The sequence below is a fragment of the Aythya ferina genome, assembly GCF_964211825.1.
Source record: "Aythya ferina genome assembly, contig: HAP1_SCAFFOLD_156, whole genome shotgun sequence".
Taxonomy (NCBI): Eukaryota; Metazoa; Chordata; class Aves; order Anseriformes; family Anatidae; genus Aythya; species Aythya ferina.
The window spans coordinates 80444-97336 of NW_028181371.1; the positions used below are offsets into that span (position 1 = coordinate 80444).

Here is a 16893-nt window from a genome sequence, read left to right on the forward strand (position 1 = left end):
AAGCTAAATGCAGTAAACCCAACTTCCCTGAGGTAGGCATCTGAGCAGGAGAGCTTGAGGATGTGGGGGACTTCACAGAAGAACTGGTCCAAAGCATTGCCTTGGCAAAGGGGCAGGGAAAATGTACTGGCTGTGTGCAGGACACCATGGAGAAAGCCACTGCCCCAGACAGCTGCTGCCATCTGGGCACAAGCTCTGCTGCCCAAGAGGCTCCCATAGTGCAGGGGCTTGCTGATGGCAACATAGTGGTCATAGGCCATGGTGGTGAGAACATAAAATTCTGCTGTAATCAGGAAGACTAATAGAAAGACCTGGGCAGCACACCCTTGATAGGAGATGGCCCTGGTGTCCCACAGAGAATTGGCCATGGCTTTGGGCAGAGTGGTGGAGATGCAGCCCAGGTCGAGGAGGGCGAGGTTGAGGAGGAGGAAGTACATGGGGGTGTGCAGGCGGTGGTCGCAGGCTACGGTGGTGAGGATGAGTCCGTTGCCCAGGAGGGCAGCCTGGTAGATGCCCAGGAAGAGCGCAAAGTGCAGGAGCTGCAGCTCCCACGTGTCTGCGAATGCCAGCAGGAGGAACTCACTCACAGAGCTGATGTTGGGCATTTGCTGGTTCTGGACATGGACACTGCCAAATGAGAAAAATAAATAAATAAATAAATAAATAAATAAATAAATAAATAAGGAGTGTTAGGAGTAAAGTCTGTGAGAAAAATTCAGTTAATTCCCAGTTAAAACCTTACATTTCCTGTTTCTAAGAGGACCTTTGTGTCTCCCTATCTGGAGCCCTGCTGTGTGCTTCCTGAGTGTCCTGTACACTGCAGCCTCCTCTCTCCATCAGCTCCCAGTGAGCCTGCTCTGCTGCATTCGAGGTTCCAAGAAGGAAGGTTCCTGGGAAGTGGCTCCCTCTGTTGAGTGAGGGGCGTTTGGCTGTGTGACTCTGTGTGCGTCTTCCCTGTTCAATACTCAGGAGACAAAATCAGCAGGTGGATCGTGCATGTCTGGCAGGGAGCATCTCCTCCTGCTTCACCCCGCCGTTCACAGCACTCCTTGTCAGAATCAGACACCACCAGCTGCCATGCTGGGGAAGGGGGAGCAGCAGGCATGGGCAGGTAGGGCAGACCCAACCCAGTGCAGAAGCTGCGGTGTTGGTAAGGTAGAGGCTGTCCTCACAGACCTGTGCCATCTGGCTGGCACAGCCAGGAGAGGGACAAGAGCTCTGGCGTGGAAGAAGCATTTGGAATATGCTCCTTGTCATATGGTAGGAATTTGGGGGTAGGACCTCTGGGGAGCCAGGAGCTAGACTCGATGATCCTTGTGGGTCCCTTCCAACTCGGGATATTCTATGATTCTGTGATTCTGTGCCTTCTTCCATGGAGGAAGGTGGAAGGGGCCTGCAGCAAATGTGTCTACTTACACAGAGATTTAGGGTTCAGACACCCCATATTTTCAGCCCATAGGTTATATATGCCATGACAGAAACTGTGAAGGAGTTTCTGGGGAAGAGATGAGACCAGGGGCTGCTGCAAGGAAGGTGCCTGCACTGCAGGGAATGGCAGGGAGGGAGCAGCTCCCTCTCACTGCCTGCCAATGTCCCTGCTGCCTGCAGCTGTCCTGTCAACATCTCTTTGTCTGTCCCCATGTCTCCTCCTGTCCATGCTCACAGACCCCATCCCATCCTCTGCATGCCCAGCTCTGTCCTGCAGACACCTCCCGGGGATGGGGACAGCTCTGGGGACATCCCCCTCTCAGTAGGTCCTAAAGAACGGTTCTAAAAACGCCCTGGAGCAGTCTGTAAGGAGAGAGAAGGGAAGGGACACTCTCAGGTTTGTCACTAACCTGTTTATGTCTCATTCCAATGCAATAGGAAGCTCCATTACCTGTGCAAACCCAACCATTCTCTTAACACAGCCTACCCCACAATCAGACTATGAAAGCGCAGGCAGAGAGTGCAGAAAGAGCCTTCTCTTTGCAGGCAGCACCTGCCCTGCCCTTCCTCTGCTCAAGCCCCTGGGCAGCTCGTCAGGCAGGCTGAATGCTGTGTCTGGCAGGCAGCAGAGGCCATGCCCTGGCACACAGCCCTTGGGGCACAGCAGGGACCCTGCTCTGCACCACAGCCCTGGGCACCCCTGCAGCTGCCCTGAAGCACCTTCTCCTCCACACCGCACAAGCCACATGAGACATCCTGGCAGCTCCTGGCCAGGCATAGACATCCCGCATCCAGAAGCCTTTTCCAGGAACCTCCCCTGCACTGTCCTGCAGCCAGATACTTACTGTGGGCAGAGCTGTGAAGGTTTCTCCTGCACTGAGCTCTCCCTCCAGGCTGCCTGGAATCCCTTTCTGCCTGGGTGCCTGTGGTCAGAGCCCCCAGTCCTGCTGCGCTGTGCAGAGGAGCTGCTCCTGGGCAGAGCTGTCTCTCTGCACCAGGGCCCTCTTGCCACGAGCTCTCTCTGTCCCAGGAGCCCGGCCCAGCTCAGCAGCACAGGCCCAGCCCAAGGCATTGGAATCACCCCTCTGGTAGCTTTGGTGATGAGCCCACAAACCTCAGGCACTCAGAGACAATTGAAGACATCTCTCCAGAAGTCCAAGTCAGAGGCAAGTTTCCTGCAGTGTCCCCCTGAGGGCCAGCACTGACACAGCCTCTCTTGGAGCTTGTTAGAGCAGAACACTGGAGGCAGTGAGGACAAGGAGACAAAGGCAATGTGAAGGTGACACTGAGGTGTAGACAAAGTGGATGTGTTTCACCAAGCACCAGGGCCAGGCCTTGACCTCCAGCCTCTGTGAAGGGAGATCTCTTCCCTTCACACACTGCTCAGGGCTCTTCCTGGGGCACTAGGAGATGAGGATGTGCATTGTCAAGTGCAGGAGAATGGTACGACCCCTTCCAGGTTCATGGGTGGGGACAAGGAGACAATGAGGCCCTGGTGCTTTAGCAATAAGCCGTCTCCTCATAGGCCTCAGTGACAGAGGCAACAGCCATAGCCATGTACACAAAGACTTTGGTTCTGTTCAGACTTTCAGCCTTCCATAGCCCTTGCTTCTCTCCAAACCAGGATATCACAGAATCACAGAATCACAGAATCACAGAATTTCTAGGTTGGAAGAGAACTCAAGATCATCGAGTCCAACCTCTGATCTAACACTAACAGTCCCCACTAAACCATATCCCTAAGCTCTACATCTAAACATCTTTTGAAGACTTCCAGGGATGGTGACTCCACCACTTCCTTGGGCAGCCTGTTCCAATGCCTCACAACCCTTTCGGTAAAGAAGTTCTTCCTAACATCTAACCTAAAACTCCCCTGGCTCAACTTAAGCCCATTCCCCCTCGTCCTGTCACCAGGCACGTGGGAGAACAGACCAACCCCCACCTCGCTACAGCCTCCCTTGAGGTACCTATAGAGAGCGATAAGGTCGCCCCTGAGCCTCCTCTTCTCCAGGCTGAACAAGCCCAGCTCCCTCAGCCACTCCTCGTAGGACTTGTTCTCCAGGCCCCTCACCAGCTTCGTCGCCCTTCTCTGCACCCGCTCAAGCACCTCGATGTCCTTCTTGTAGTGAGGGGCCCAAAACTGAACACAGTACTCGAGGTGCGGCCTCACCAGAGCCGAGTACAGGGGGATGATCACCTCCCTAGCCCTGCTGGTCACACTGTTTCTGATACAAGCCAGGATGCCATTGGCCTTCTTGGCCACCTGAGCACACTGCTGGCTCATATTCAGCCGACTATCCACCATCACTCCCAGGTCCTTCTCTGCCTGGCAGCTCTCCAACCATTCCTCTCCCAGCCTGTAGCTCTGCTTGGGGTTATTGCGCCCCAGGTGCAGGACCCGGCACTTGGCCTTGTTGAACTTCATGCAGTTGACCTCAGCCCATCGGTGCAGCCTATCCAGATCCTCCTGCAGAGCTTTCCTACCCTCGAGCAGATCGACACACGCACCTAACTTGGTGTCATCTGCAAACTTACTGAGGGTGCACTCATTGCCCTCGTCCAGATCATCGATGAGGATATTAAAGAGGACCGGCCCCAGCACCGAGCCCTGGGGGACGCCACTAGTGACTGGCCTCCAACTGGACTTGGCTCCATTCACCACGACTCTTTGTGCCCGGCTATCCAGCCAGTTTCTAACCCAACGAAGCGTGCGCCAGTCCAAGCCAAGAGCAGCCAGTTTCTTGAGGAGAATGCTGTGGGAGACGGTGTCAAAAGCCTTGCTGAAGTCAAGGTAGACCACATCCACAGCCTTTCCCTCATCCACCCAGCGCGTCACTTTGTCATAGAAGGAGATCAGGTTCGTCAAGCAGGACCTGCCTTTCATAAACCCATGCTGACTAGGCCTGATCGCCTGCTTGCCCTACAAGTGCTGCATGATGACTCTCAGGAGGATCTGTTCCATGAGCTTCCCTGGCACTGAGGTCAAACTGACAGGCCTGTAGTTTCCTGGGTCTGCCCTCCGGCCCTTCTTGTAGATGGGCGTCACATTTGCTAGCCGCCAGTCCACTGGGACCTCCCCCGATCGCCAGGACTGCTGATAAATGATGGATAGTGGCTTACCCAGCTCCTCTGCCAGTTCTCTCAGTACCCTTGGCTGGATCCCATCCGGCCCCATCGACTTGTGCACATCCAAGTGCCGTAGCAGGTCACCAACCAGTTCTTCATGGATAGTGAGGGCCACATCCTGCTCCCCACCCCCTTCCACCAGCTCAGGGTACTGAGTATCCAGAGAACAACCGGTATTGCCGCTAAAGACTGAGGCGAAGAAGGCATTGAGCACCTCCGCCTTTTCCTCATCTCTTGTAACTAGGTTTCCCCCCGCATCCAGTAAAGGATGGAGATTCTCCTTAGTCCTCCTTTTTGTGTTGATGTATTTATAGAAACGTTTTTTGTTATCTTTAACAGCAGTAGCCAGATTGAGCTCCAGATGAGCTTTGGCCTTCCTAATTTTGTCCCTGCACAGCCTCGCTACATCCTTAAAGTCCTCCCTAGTGGCCTGCCCACTTTTCCAAAGATTATAAACCCTCTTTTTTCTCCTAAGCTCAAGCCACAATTCTCTGTTCAGCCAGGCTGGTCTTCTTCCCCGCCAGCTCGTCTTTGGGCACGTGGGGACAGACCGTTTTGCGCCATTAAGATTTCCCTCTTGAAGAGCGCCCAGCCTTCCTGGACTCCTCTGCCCTTCAGAACCGCCTCCCAAGGGACTCCACCAACTAGTGTCCTGAGCAGCTCAAAGTCAGCCCTCCGAAAGTCCAATACAGCGGTTTTACTGGTCCCCTTCCTGGCCTCGCCTAGAATAGTGAACTCCACCATTTCGTGGTCACTCTGCCCAAGACAGCTCCCGACAATCACATCCTCCACCAGTCCTTCTCTGTTTGTGAAGAGAAGGTCTAGCGGGGCACCACCCCTGGTAGGTTCACTAACCAGCTGCGTCAGGAAGCTATCTTCCATGCTCTCCAGAAACCTCCTAGACTGCTTTCTCAGGGCTGTGTTGTGCTTCCAGGACATGTCAGGGAAGTTGAAGTCCCCCACGAGTACAAGAGCTGACGATTTCGCAACTTCTGTCAGTTGCCTGTAGAACTCCTCATCCGTCTCCTCATCCTGGTTCGGCGGTCTATAGCAGATCCCGACCAGGACACTAGCCTTGTTGTCCCTGCCGATCCTAACCCAAAGGGACTCGACCTTGTCATTCCCAGCCTCGAGTTCTACAACCTCAAAAGACTCTAATATAGAGAGCCACACCACCACCCCTTCTGTGCTGCCTGTCCCTTCCAAAGAGCTTATAGCCAGGAATTGCAGTACTCCAGTCATGAGACTGGTCCCACCACGTCTCCGTGATGGCAACCAAGTCGTAGCCTGCCTGCTGCACGATGGCTTCCAGCTCCTCCTGTTTGTTACCCATGCTGCGTGCATTGATGTAGATGCACTTCAGCTGGGCCATTGCCTTATCCTCCGGCCTTGCCATTGTTCCCCCTGGCACAGCCCCAACAATCTTAGCTTCAGCCCCATCCCCCTTCCTACCTAGTTTAAAGCCCTCTCAATGAGCCCTGCCAGCTCCTGGCCCAGGATCCTTTTTCCCCTAAAAGATAGGGACCCGTCTGCGGCCATCAGGCCAGGTGCTGAGTAAAGTGCCCCATGATCAAAAAACCCAAGATTTCTGCGTTGGCACCAGCCCCGGAGCCACGTGTTTAACAGGTGGGCTTTCCGTGTCCTCTCTGTACCCCTCCCTGCCACCGCAGGGATGGATGAAAACACCACCTGCACTCCCACTCCATCCACTAACCGACCCAGTCCCCTAAAGTCTCTTTTGATAGCCTTGAGGCTTCTCTCTTCGATGTTGTCACTGCCCGCCTGGACTATCAAAAGAGGGTAATAGTCAGAGGGGCGTACCAGGTTGGGAAGCTTCCTGGCAACGTCCCTGACCCTGACCCCAGGGAGGCAGCAGACTTCCCTACGAGTAGGGTCAGGCCAACAAATCAGCCCTCTGTTCCCCTAAGAATCGAGTCTCCAACAACAATAACCCTTCTGTCTTTCTTGGTGGAGGCAGTCCTGAGGCGTGGAGTTGACCTCCTCACCCTAGGCATCCTCCTGGGAGCACTTGCTACCTCTTCCTCAGCAACTGGTCTGTCGAGCTCCAGGGCCTCAAACCTGTTGTATAAGGGCACCTGGGAATGCGGGGCTGGAAGGGGAGGGCGTCACCTGCGATGTCGAGCAGGGACCTGTTTCCATTCCTCCTCAGCTCCCAGATCCCCTCCCTCTGCCCAACGGCTACAGGGCAGGGGGTCCACCCCCATTTGAGGAGTCTCACCTCGGTACCTCCCCTTGAGGCCCTGCAGGGAGTTACTCCAGAAGTCTATCTCTCGCTCACACTCCCTGATGGCAGATTTAAAAAAAGAAACAAAAAACAAACAAACAAAAAAACATCACAGCTGCTGCTGTGCCTGCTCTCTTCCTACTTTCTTGTGCTTTGCCCCTCCCCTTTACCACTTGATTGGGTTTGGGTGCTGGGCGGGGCCAAAAGGTATATGAGCCCCAGGCATGGCAGTAGAGAGCTCATTCTGCCTGGGCTGCTCCTTGGAGTAAGTGCTTTGTTTTTCCTTCAGTCAGTTGCAGGGTTGTTTAGGCAGGCTGGAGTCTATGGATTTCTGGATTTTAAGTGTTTGGAATTCACTTAATAGAGGAATATTAAGTAGAGGCTGCTGGCTCACTGTTTTTTGGGGTGGGGGGATACTCTTCTGTTTTTGATCTATATGTTAATCTCTAGATGTATACACCCACATGTGTAACTCTCCAGAGGACTAAAACCAGCTTGATTGCATGGTACAAGAGGCTCAACCACGTAGGTGCAGTATTACCAAGAGACTGAGCAGGATCACCTTTTTCATCTGCAAAGGGTAATTCTGTGGCTACCTCTGTTGGAGCTGCTGTGCATTCATGGCCTTTTGGCATTTGTTGACTTTAGGGTGTTTGTTTATTTATTTTTTCTTCTACCTCTGGTCTCTGTGTTTGAGTTTTCTGTAAGGAGCTATACTGTTTGCATGTACATCGTGGATATGACCTTCTCTCTTTGTTTCTTGTAGCTCAGGGCATAGGCACGGAAACGTGAATGAGGCATGATGGTGAGTGGATGTCAGTGGGGACTCTGAGTTTTTTGGTGGACTGTGTTAGTCTGCTTCTAGAAACACCCCAGTTCTCTTGTCTGCACTCTGCATTCTGTTGTGCTAAGTCATATAAATAAGTAAAGAAACCACAGCTACTACTCCCCCTCTTTCTGTTTTTTTTTTTTTTTGTATTTTCCCAGGTGATTGGCTTCAGGTTCCAGGTGGGACCTAATGGTAACTGAGTTGCAGGTATGCCATCAGAGAGCTCCTTCTGCCTGGGCTGCTCTTTGGGGTAAGTGCTTTGTTTTTCCTTCAGTCAGTTGCAGGGTTCTTTAGGTGGGTCAGAGTCTATGGACTGATGCATTTTCAAGTAGAAACGGGTACGCATGTCTTTTTTGGGTGGCAACTGGCAGGATCTGTCACAGTAAAGCAACCTAGTAGTAGGTGCTTCTATTGCATGCAGCTCTTCCTCAGGTGAGTAATTGTTATAGCAGTGTTACAGATAGTATGGTGATGTTACTTTGTGTGTTTGCTCTGTGGTTCTGGGTCCCTTATGATTTTGGCAGAATTACGGGGCTTTCTGTGAGTCTTTGCCTATATGTCAAATCTTACCAAAGCCACAACGTTGGTGGAAAAGTGATGGAGCATGGTTTAGGAGAAATGTGTCATGGAGGCTCCCTGTGTGAGCATGTATATGAAAAAGGCAGCAGTGGGCATGTAAAGGGTAGTCTGTTTCAGGTTTAGGGACAGTTTGTTATATTTTTGGATCTTTTGCTTGTGGGTTTACTTGTGGGTTGAGTCTTTAGATCTTGTAGCCTTCTAGGCTTTAGTGCTTGGAATTCACATATTCGATGCTCTTTTATGAGGGGTTGTCAGGTACGTTGTTTTTCGGAAACCGTGGGGTACAGTTTCTTGACCGCGTAAGTGCAGTAGTGCCTAGAGAGTGAGCGGGCACGTTGCGGCGCGGCGCCGCCCGGGCACGTTGCGGCGCGGCGCCGCCCGGGCACGTTGCGGCGCGGCGCCGCCCGGGCACGTTGCGGCGCGGCGCCGCCCGGGCACGTTGCGGCGCGGCGCCGCCCGGGCACGTTGCGGCGCGGCGCCGCCCGGGCACGTTGCGGCGCGGCGCCGCCCGGGCACGTTGCGGCGCGGCGCCGCCCGGGCACGTTGCGGCGCGGCGCCGCCCGGGCACGTTGCGGCGCGGCGCCGCCCGGGCACGTTGCGGCGCGGCGCCGCCCGGGCACGTTGCGGCGCGGCGCCGCCCGGGCACGTTGCGGCGCGGCGCCGCCCGGGCACGTTGCGGCGCGGCGCCGCCCGGGCACGTTGCGGCGCGGCGCCGCCCGGGCACGTTGCGGCGCGGCGCCGCCCGGGCACGTTGCGGCGCGGCGCCGCCCGGGCACGTTGCGGCGCGGCGCCGCCCGGGCACGTTGCGGCGCGGCGCCGCCCGGGCACGTTGCGGCGCGGCGCCGCCCGGGCACGTTGCGGCGCGGCGCCGCCCGGGCACGTTGCGGCGCGGCGCCGCCCGGGCACGTTGCGGCGCGGCGCCGCCCGGGCACGTTGCGGCGCGGCGCCGCCCGGGCACGTTGCGGCGCGGCGCCGCCCGGGCACGTTGCGGCGCGGCGCCGCCCGGGCACGTTGCGGCGCGGCGCCGCCCGGGCACGTTGCGGCGCGGCGCCGCCCGGGCACGTTGCGGCGCGGCGCCGCCCGGGCACGTTGCGGCGCGGCGCCGCCCGGGCACGTTGCGGCGCGGCGCCGCCCGGGCACGTTGCGGCGCGGCGCCGCCCGGGCACGTTGCGGCGCGGCGCCGCCCGGGCACGTTGCGGCGCGGCGCCGCCCGGGCACGTTGCGGCGCGGCGCCGCCCGGGCACGTTGCGGCGCGGCGCCGCCCGGGCACGTTGCGGCGCGGCGCCGCCCGGGCACGTTGCGGCGCGGCGCCGCCCGGGCACGTTGCGGCGCGGCGCCGCCCGGGCACGTTGCGGCGCGGCGCCGCCCGGGCACGTTGCGGCGCGGCGCCGCCCGGGCACGTTGCGGCGCGGCGCCGCCCGGGCACGTTGCGGCGCGGCGCCGCCCGGGCACGTTGCGGCGCGGCGCCGCCCGGGCACGTTGCGGCGCGGCGCCGCCCGGGCACGTTGCGGCGCGGCGCCGCCCGGGCACGTTGCGGCGCGGCGCCGCCCGGGCACGTTGCGGCGCGGCGCCGCCCGGGCACGTTGCGGCGCGGCGCCGCCCGGGCACGTTGCGGCGCGGCGCCGCCCGGGCACGTTGCGGCGCGGCGCCGCCCGGGCACGTTGCGGCGCGGCGCCGCCCGGGCACGTTGCGGCGCGGCGCCGCCCGGGCACGTTGCGGCGCGGCGCCGCCCGGGCACGTTGCGGCGCGGCGCCGCCCGGGCACGTTGCGGCGCGGCGCCGCCCGGGCACGTTGCGGCGCGGCGCCGCCCGGGCACGTTGCGGCGCGGCGCCGCCCGGGCACGTTGCGGCGCGGCGCCGCCCGGGCACGTTGCGGCGCGGCGCCGCCCGGGCACGTTGCGGCGCGGCGCCGCCCGGGCACGTTGCGGCGCGGCGCCGCCCGGGCACGTTGCGGCGCGGCGCCGCCCGGGCACGTTGCGGCGCGGCGCCGCCCGGGCACGTTGCGGCGCGGCGCCGCCCGGGCACGTTGCGGCGCGGCGCCGCCCGGGCACGTTGCGGCGCGGCGCCGCCCGGGCACGTTGCGGCGCGGCGCCGCCCGGGCACGTTGCGGCGCGGCGCCGCCCGGGCACGTTGCGGCGCGGCGCCGCCCGGGCACGTTGCGGCGCGGCGCCGCCCGGGCACGTTGCGGCGCGGCGCCGCCCGGGCACGTTGCGGCGCGGCGCCGCCCGGGCACGTTGCGGCGCGGCGCCGCCCGGGCACGTTGCGGCGCGGCGCCGCCCGGGCACGTTGCGGCGCGGCGCCGCCCGGGCACGTTGCGGCGCGGCGCCGCCCGGGCACGTTGCGGCGCGGCGCCGCCCGGGCACGTTGCGGCGCGGCGCCGCCCGGGCACGTTGCGGCGCGGCGCCGCCCGGGCACGTTGCGGCGCGGCGCCGCCCGGGCACGTTGCGGCGCGGCGCCGCCCGGGCACGTTGCGGCGCGGCGCCGCCCGGGCACGTTGCGGCGCGGCGCCGCCCGGGCACGTTGCGGCGCGGCGCCGCCCGGGCACGTTGCGGCGCGGCGCCGCCCGGGCACGTTGCGGCGCGGCGCCGCCCGGGCACGTTGCGGCGCGGCGCCGCCCGGGCACGTTGCGGCGCGGCGCCGCCCGGGCACGTTGCGGCGCGGCGCCGCCCGGGCACGTTGCGGCGCGGCGCCGCCCGGGCACGTTGCGGCGCGGCGCCGCCCGGGCACGTTGCGGCGCGGCGCCGCCCGGGCACGTTGCGGCGCGGCGCCGCCCGGGCACGTTGCGGCGCGGCGCCGCCCGGGCACGTTGCGGCGCGGCGCCGCCCGGGCACGTTGCGGCGCGGCGCCGCCCGGGCACGTTGCGGCGCGGCGCCGCCCGGGCACGTTGCGGCGCGGCGCCGCCCGGGCACGTTGCGGCGCGGCGCCGCCCGGGCACGTTGCGGCGCGGCGCCGCCCGGGCACGTTGCGGCGCGGCGCCGCCCGGGCACGTTGCGGCGCGGCGCCGCCCGGGCACGTTGCGGCGCGGCGCCGCCCGGGCACGTTGCGGCGCGGCGCCGCCCGGGCACGTTGCGGCGCGGCGCCGCCCGGGCACGTTGCGGCGCGGCGCCGCCCGGGCACGTTGCGGCGCGGCGCCGCCCGGGCACGTTGCGGCGCGGCGCCGCCCGGGCACGTTGCGGCGCGGCGCCGCCCGGGCACGTTGCGGCGCGGCGCCGCCCGGGCACGTTGCGGCGCGGCGCCGCCCGGGCACGTTGCGGCGCGGCGCCGCCCGGGCACGTTGCGGCGCGGCGCCGCCCGGGCACGTTGCGGCGCGGCGCCGCCCGGGCACGTTGCGGCGCGGCGCCGCCCGGGCACGTTGCGGCGCGGCGCCGCCCGGGCACGTTGCTCAGGTGGAGCTGCTGAGCAGGTGAGGTAAAGGAGCTGGGAACGGAGAGGTATTGCACAACTGTATGTTCCATCAGTAGTAGTCACCGTTGTGGAGTAGGTGGGTATTAGGGCTGGCATGCTAGTGAATGCTGGTTCTCTGCGTTTACAGATGGGGATGAGCCTGTTTGAACTAATTCCAGTTGAGAAAGTTTCAGTTACTAGCTTGGTGATATTGTAAATCCCTTATTAAAACCTGCAGAAAAAGCAAAAGGGGATTCGTGCTTCTAGAATCACCAGAGATATCTTGTCTGCTCTCTGCATGCTTTTGAGGTAAAGTTTATTTTAAAAAAGAAATTAAAAAAAACAACAGTTGCTTTTCTTGCTCTCTTCCTACTTTGTTGTGCTTTGCCCCTCCCCTTTCCCAGATGGTTTGGTTTGGGTGCTGGGCGGGGCCAAAAGGTATATGAGCCCCAGGCATGGCATCAGAGAGCTCCCTCTGCCTGGGCTGCTCTTTGGGGTCAGTGCTTTGTTTTTCCTGCAGTCAGTTGCAGGGTTCTTTAGGCAGGTTGGAGTCTATGAATTCCTGGATTTCTAAGTGGTTGGAATTCTAGATTTCTAAGTGCTTGAAATAGAGAGATATTTAGTAGAGGCTGCTGGCTCACTTTTTTTTTGGGATGGTGGCATATGCTCCTGTTTTTGAGCTATATTTTAATCTCTAGAGGTATAAAACCACTTGTTTTAGTCCTCTGGAGAGTTACACCCGCTTGATTGCATACTACATATGGCTTGACAGTGTAGATGCAGCATTACCAAGAGATTGAGCACAGTTGTATCAGAGTCACCTTTTTCATCCGCAAAGGGTAAGTCTGTGATTACCCCTGCCAGGGCTGCTGTGTGTGCATGTCTTTTTGGCATGTGTGTGTGCATGTCTTTTTGGTGTGTTGTGTGGCCCAGGCAGAGTTTGCAGTGGCGCTGTGAGCGAAGAATCTCAGTTAGAGCTGGTGAGCAGCTGAAGTAACAGAGCTGGGAAGAGAGAGGTATTGCAGCAGGTACGCCGTGGCTATGAGGTGCCTCAGAGTGTGCTTTTCTCTTGTCTTTGCAGGTGCTTTGTGCAGTCGTGGACAGGGAAGGGAAATCTTCATGTTACGAAGCTCTGAGGGAAGGTGAGTGTTGTCAGCCTGGTCATCCCTTATCCGAAGCGAAGGAAAGATTGTTTGGTGTTTGATTGCTTTGGCGTATAATCTGTTCTGCAGCTAGATGTTTCTTTCTACGTAAAAAAATGTTTGAGCTATTTCCAGTTAAGCAAGTTCCATTTACTTGCTGGGGGCGGTATTGTCCTTTTAATATTCAAAGCTGCACCAAAAGCATGGGGATTATTCCTTCTAGAAACACCCCAGTTCTCTTGTCTGCAGTCTGCATGCTGTTGAGCTAAAGCAGATTTCAAAAAAAAAAAAAAAAGAAAAACACACACACAAACAACAACAAAAAACACCATTGGGTGACTTCTTGTGAACGCAGTGATCATTTAATCCCTTTGTTTTCCCAGTTGGTGTGGATGATACTGGCTGCACTGTTGGAGTTTGGATTTGGAGAGGAACACATGAGCACAATCGTATGTAACATCAGAAGTAGTCAGCATTGTGGAGAAGGTGGGCATCATGGCCGGAGTGCTAGTGAATGCTGGTAGTCTGTTTTTGCAGCTGATGATGAGCCTGGCACTTGACTAAGATGACAATCGGTGCCTGTGCGCTTCTTGAGGCGGAGGAACTTTACCATCCAGCAACCTGAGAGCTAAGTTGGGGGGCACCTGGTATTTGCATATCTGGGGTGGCTAATGGGAGCTGGGAGTCAGAGCAGCGTGGAGCCAGCTGGCTGAATAGACTTGGTGCCACTGTGAGGGTAGTTCAGGCTGGGTCACGTTCAGGCTGCTTGTGGCTGGGTCACCAGGCTAATAGAAGCAGCGGGATTATTTTGTAGGTTGAGTGCGTGTGCCAGGCATGACAGTTTCCTTCTGTTCGTCTGTCCTGTAGTGTTGCTTCTGCGATGTCTGTTCTGTGCTTCTTGGGTCTTGATATCCTCCTAGCTTTTTACACTGGACTGACCAGACAGGGGACTTGGTAGCGGTGCTGAAGGGCCTCAATGCTTGTTTTGTCATCATGACTCTGATCTGAGCACTTCTTGTCTTGCAGTTGCTGCTTGAAGTGCAGATCTGTTTCAGGTCTTGTGCATCGTATTCAGTTTGAGATCACATCTGTTTCCATCCTCACTCTTGCAGAAATCATCTGGGCTGCATCAGGAGCTCTTGCTTTGGAATTGATTTCCTAAGCGTCTTCTTAAGGGGTTTTCACTCCCCATCCTTCTGGTCTCTTGTCTTGAAGGCAGGCTTTTTAGGCCTCCATCATCCCAGTTCTGGCAGTTGCTTCCAGTCGCATGTTGTGACATTTGAGTCTCTGCTAGGGTCTGCTGCAGAGCACCTGTTCTGACTTGCTGTTGCCACAGGGCTTCCCTCGGGGGGGTTGCTTCTTCTTGTGCCTTGTGTTGTGTGTTTTGTTTGTAGTGTTTGTGGCGTGCCTGTGTGTATGTGTTTGGTCTGGAACTGTCCTGCCTGGCAGTTAGTGATGATAGCTAATGTCCATGGGTGTACTAATACATTGTCCGGACTGTTTTGGCAAAGACATCCGGTCTGCCTCTGGGCATGTACTGAAGGGCAGCTGGCACAGTCATCTCTGTGGTGTTTGGCAGATTTGGGGGGGAGGAGAGTAGAGCTGCTTGCGAGCAGCTGCTCGCATAGCGCTTGAATGGTGTGCTTGAGGAGGTCTGTCGAATCTTGAAAGCTTACAGATATGGGGTTTTGAAATTCTTATTCTTATTTCTTTCCTGTCCCCAGTAGAGTGTAAAGCTTTGGAGGAACCTGTCACAGGAAAGAGCTCCTTCTGGAACTGTCCAGCACTTGGTAGGCAACTCAGTGACTGGCTTGATCCCCTTTCCAGGTGCTGAGGCAAGGGGGCTGCTGTTTTGAAACGATAATATTGTAAATGGGGTTCCTTTGTGTTGTTGAGGGATGGGTGCTAATGCTGGCAGCTGAATGATTATCTTGTGACTGTGTTTTCCTTTGTTCAGGCTGAAACTCAGTATGTAGTCCAGGACGTCATGACCCGAGGTGCCTCTGGAGTGAGTGGTGCGTGATGAGCAGAGGTAGCTGTTATTTTTGGGGTGCGGTTGTCACTGCAGTTATTTTCTTACATCCAATCGAGTAAAATTCCAGTTTCTCTTTTAGAGGTGCTATAAGTGGGTAAAGAGAACAGATGGAAGCATGTGCCATGTGGGGCAGGCAAGCGGCAGAGGTACAGGAGGGGATGAGAGTAACTGTCCTGAGGGTGCTGTGGCTTTTGCTGCTGCGATTGCTTTCTCTCCTGTTTATGAGGTGCCACAGACAAGGTGGGCTGAGATAGCCTTTAGAGTAGGAGGAAAGCAGGTCACTGGAATGCTGCGTGGTTCCTGAGAAAGGTGTTGTGTAGGGAAAAAGGTTGTCTGGTGTGGCAGTTCCTGATGTCGGTCGTCTTTGGTAGGCAAAGAGGTGCCCGAAGCCCTGTCCTGTGTAGCCTGAGCACGCCTCGCTGAGGATGAAGCCTGCTTTCCAGCAGTTTGCAAAACTGTTGAGGCTGAAATGCTGCATCTGTGTTTGGGTTGGGGTTGCACCTTGGTGAGTGTAGCGATGGGTTTTAAGATGGTGCAGTGGAGGGCCTGGCCCCAGTGTCCTGTAGCGTGTTTTGACCCATCAGCATAGCCTTTGGTTTTCAGATAGCCTACTGAAGTAAGTGATTTTTCCTGTGAATGGAATGGAATTGATTTTGTTGGTGTATAATCTGTTCTGCTCCTAGAGTTTTCTTTAAATGTAAATAAAAGTTTGAGCTAATTCCAGCTGAAAAAGCTTCAGTTACTTGCTTGGTGGTATTGTCCTTTTAATATTAAAAGCTGTAGTAAAAGCATGGGGATTGTTGCTTCTAGAAACACCCCAGTTGTCTTGTCTGCAGTCTGCATGCTGTTGAGCTAAGCCTTATAAATAAGTAAATAAACCACAGCTGCTGCTCCTCCTCTTTCTACTTTCTTGTGCTTTGCCCCTCCCCTTTCCCAGGTGATTCCTTCAGTCAGTTGCAGGGTTCTTTAGGCAGGCTGGAGTCTATGGATTTCTGGATTTCTAAGTGCTTGGAATTCACTTAATAGAGGGATATTTAGTAGAGGCTGCTGGCTCACTGTTTTTTGGGATGGTGGCATACGCTCCTGTGTTTGAGCTATTTTTTAATCTCTAGATGAACCAACCCACTTGTGTAACTCTCCAAAGGACTAAAACCAGCTTGATTACATGCTACAAGGGGCTTGACCACATTGGTACAGTATTACCAAGAGACTGAGCAGGGTCACCTTCTTCATCTGCAAAGTGTAAGTTTGTGATTACCCCTGTTGGAGCTGCTATGCATTCATGGCCATTTGGCATTTGTGGACTGCAGGGTGGATTTTTTATTTGTCTAGCTCTGGTCTCTGTGTTTGAGTTCTTATCAAGGAGCTGTACTGTTTGTGTGTCCATCGTAGATGTGACCTTCTCTCTCTATTTTTTGTAGCCCAGGGCATAGGCACGGAAACTTGAACGAAGCATGAGAGTGAGTGGACAGCAGTGGGGTCCCCGAGTTGTTCGGTGGACTGTGTTAGTCTGCTTCACCTGTCAGGCCGGCTTTGCAAGCGCCTTGCGACAGCAGCATACGTCTCCTGCCACATTTCTGAGACCTGCCAGACATCAGCAGTTCCAGTTCCTGAAATGCTGGAGCTGCTCGGGGCACAAGAGGAGCAGGGAGCATGATGCATCTCCTTGAGATGTTAGGTGAGCGAAGCGGTCGTACTGGGTTGGGGTACGTGGCTTTTGGGCTTCTTGGCTGTTGCAGTAGGGGAGGAAGGAAGAGGAGTGGGTATAGACTGTTTTGTGGATTGTCACGTTTGTCTGTTCTTTCTCCTTGGTCTAAGCCCTATGACTTTGGCTCGGCACACTGAATGGAAGTGCTAAGTCTGGATCGGGAAGGTGAGTGGAGAAAAGGTGGAAAACAGGTATTGTTTTTGGTGTTGTAGTCTATTGGTGCGCCTCTGGGTGACTCCTCTTTTGCAGGGACGAAGAAGGTACTGGGAACATCCTAGCTGGCCTTTGTGGTCCATGTTGACGGTGGATTCTGAGCCCTGAGAATTAAGTCCAGGGGCAAATATTGTATGTTGGGGAGTGGTTGGCAGAGGGAGGCGGGGAGTTTTCTAGAGGGTATCTATCTGGTTTCAGAAGCGGA

At 57.5% G+C, this 16893-nt stretch overlaps 1 long non-coding RNA gene across 3 annotated transcripts; it reads left to right on the forward strand.

Annotated features, from left to right (window-relative positions):
- The first annotated feature begins 7051 nt into the window (after window positions 1–7051).
- On the forward strand, window positions 7052–16298 carry LOC311428834. 3 transcript variants are annotated; one of them, XR_014687913.1, is made up of 9 exons: window positions 7052–7064; window positions 7250–7379; window positions 7566–7604; window positions 7787–7878; window positions 12672–12732; window positions 13116–13218; window positions 14457–14522; window positions 14690–14764; window positions 16189–16298. It is a non-coding gene; the product is annotated as an uncharacterized lncRNA (long non-coding RNA). The 3 variants fall into 3 exon arrangements; XR_014687914.1 differs by lacking the exon at window positions 14690–14764 and having other exon boundaries at window positions 16189–16295; XR_014687915.1 differs by lacking the exon at window positions 16189–16298 and having other exon boundaries at window positions 14690–15276.
- The last annotated feature ends 595 nt before the right edge of the window (window positions 16299–16893 follow it).